Source organism: Myotis brandtii, unplaced genomic scaffold (genome assembly GCF_000412655.1).
Source record: "Myotis brandtii unplaced genomic scaffold, ASM41265v1 scaffold230, whole genome shotgun sequence".
In the NCBI taxonomy this organism is placed as follows: Eukaryota; Metazoa; Chordata; class Mammalia; order Chiroptera; family Vespertilionidae; genus Myotis; species Myotis brandtii.
This window is the reverse complement of record NW_005358650.1, coordinates 1,006,573-1,009,294: the sequence shown is the minus strand read 5'-3', so window position 1 is coordinate 1,009,294 and position 2,722 is coordinate 1,006,573. Positions and strand designations below refer to the sequence as shown.

At 43.1% G+C, this 2,722-nt stretch overlaps 2 protein-coding genes and 1 pseudogene across 15 annotated transcripts in view; 2 read left to right on the top strand and 1 right to left on the bottom strand.

The window, feature by feature from the left end:
• GIN1 (gypsy retrotransposon integrase 1) overlaps positions 1-2,722 on the top strand; it is a 43,735-nt gene that overhangs the window by 13,241 nt on the left and 27,772 nt on the right. The window lies entirely within an intron of this gene.
• Positions 1-2,722, bottom strand: part of PPIP5K2 (diphosphoinositol pentakisphosphate kinase 2) — a 78,445-nt gene that overhangs the window by 75,297 nt on the left and 426 nt on the right. The gene's annotated exons all lie outside the window — the stretch shown is intronic.
• LOC102250631 lies at positions 3-457 on the top strand (annotated as a pseudogene).

Below are 2,722 nucleotides of genomic sequence, written 5' to 3'. Positions count from 1 at the left end.
TTCTGATCATCCTCACTGGGCGCCACAGAGGCAAGAGGGTGGTTTTCCTGAAGCAGCTGCAGAGTGGCTTGCTACTTGTGACTGGACCTCTGTCCCTCAATCGAGTTCCTCTTCGTAGAACACACCAGAAATTTGTCATCGCCACCTCCACCAAAATTGATATCAGTGGTGTGAAAATCCCCAAACATCTCAATGACGCTTACTTTAAGAAGAAGAAGCTGCGCAAACCCAGACACCAGGAGGGCGAGATCTTCGACAGAGAAAGAGAAATATGAGATTACAGATCAGCGCAAGGTTGACCAGAAAGCTGTGGACTCACAAATTCTGCCAAAAATCAAGGCTGTTCTTCAGCTCCAGGGCTACCTCCGCTCTCTGTTCGCTCTCACCAATGGGGTTTATCCTCACAAACTGGTGTTCTGAATTTCTTAGAAGAACCCGATTAAATAACTGATATGTTTAAAAAAAAAATAAAGTTCAGGTTCCCTTTTTTTTGGTTATAATTTTATATTAACTTTTTCTTTAAAAGGATGAATAAAATTTTCCCAGCTTTTGTGAGTCTGTTGGACATAGAGGCAGATACACTTAGTCTCTTGTAGTCTGCTTTTCCCTGTTAGAGAGAGCAGAGCCAGTGCCAGCTAATGTTGCCTGCTGCACTGAGAAAGCTGAATCAAATTTTAAAAGGCCCCAATTTGTAAAAGTACATTTTGCAAACAAACAAAATATATTTTTAGAGAATATAACTAGTCTGCATTCTGGTCTCATATAAATCAACAAAACAAGATTAGAGTGAAAACAGTATTTGATTATAACATCAGCCCTTAAACTACTGGTTCTCAACCTTCTGGCCCTTTAAATACAGTTCCTCATGTTGTGACCCAACCATAAAATTATTTTCGTTGCTACTTCATAACTGTAATGTTGCTACTGTTATGAATCGTAATGTAAATATTTGATATGCAGGGTGGTCTTAGGCGACCCCTGTGAAAGGGTCGTTGGACTGCCAAAGGGGTCGGGACCCACAGATTGAGAAACGCTGCCTTAAACAGATGCCTGTGAACATCAATTTAAGAACTACACATAACAGTGATATAATCTCAAGACTGTTTACCTGTACTTGTTCCTTGATGATATTAAAACTAATTACCTATCAAGATGAAACTACATATCAAATATTTCATTTGATTACTGCTAATATAAGAACTTGATCAAATATGCTTAAGAGTTGAATGCAATGCTAGATAGAATTGCAAAGCATAACTCAGAAACTTCTACTCCCAAATATCTAATTCCAGTAAAATGGGGTGATAAATCTTGAGATTATTTTGACGATTAAATGACAATGCAGACACCATAGCAATTAGCATATGGTAAACATAAAGTAAATGTTAGCTGTTTATATATAGTTGTTAGAATTACGACAGAGATTCTGACCTAAACTTAACTGGCACAGAATACATACCATTTTTTCATCTCATGGCACACATAAACTAATAACTAAAATTTTGCAGCGCACCAAAAAATGTTATAATTTTTGCTGATCTGACCAAAAATAGGTGTAATTTTGATTCGCTCACACTGGACATCTATTGTTGTGTTGGCGCTGGTCATTTTTTTTTAAAATTTGACAATCTAGGGAAAAGAGATCAGTGCCCCTGACTAAAGAGTCAGGTATTGCGTGTTTTAAAAATTCTTGTGGCAAACTGGTTGAAAATCGCTGCGTTAATCACTTGCTTTACGCAAACCCGTGCTACAGTAAGTTCAGTATTTTGGTTTCTGAAGTACTGCATTCCGCATCACAACACTGATGCTCCATAAAGACAGAGATCATGTCTGTCTTTTGTTAGGCACTCCAAAAAAAAATTTTTTTTTTAATGAATGCTTTCAGCCATTGCAAATGTTAGTAAAGCAACTGGAAGCGATGAAGCACACAGGCAGGACAGGAGTAGCACAGTAAGTCAGCACTGCAGAGGCTGGAGCCTGAAAAACCTGGTTTCTCGTGCAGGTTCAAATGTTCAACAGCAGCAGTCGCTGATGAGGGCCAGTTGTGCGACCTCTCTCAGCCTCAGCTCCTTCTGTAAAATGAGGATAATCATCTACCACCCCATGGGATCGTTGAGGGGTCTATGAGAAAACATGCAAAGCACGTGGCGCACAGCTCATGTCGGCTGTCTTTACTATTTTATCTATCTCCCCCGACACAAAAACTTTATTTTTCATTGTAGAATTTTCGACAGGAAAACAAAAGCCCCTCGCCGCGTCGGGTAACCATGGTGCTAAAGTCGGCCATGCTTCTGACTCCCATTAAGCCTCCCGGCAAGTGTTGCCCACGGGACTCCAAAGGTCGCACCTCCCAGGAAGGCGTGGGGGACCTGGTAACAGAGACCGAGGGGTCACCGCCCTCGCCCCTGCTTCCTGGAAGCGCGCAAGGATGCAACGGATGAGGCGCGGTCATCAGCCCTCAGGCTGGGAAGCTGCAACGCACGGGAACGAGGGTGGGGGCGGCGATGGGCAGGGGGGCAGAGGCGGAAAAACGACAATAAAAATAGCCACTTCTCCCCCACCTAAGTCCCCAAACTCGAGAACTGCCTACTTTGGGGGAGCAAGACCGCAGCCCGGAGCACCAGAAGCTCGTCTGCTCCCTGCGGAGCTGACGCCTCTGGTACCCCAGACCCAAGAAATGAAAAAGGGAAGCCATGGAGGAGGAGGAGGGGAATGGAAACGC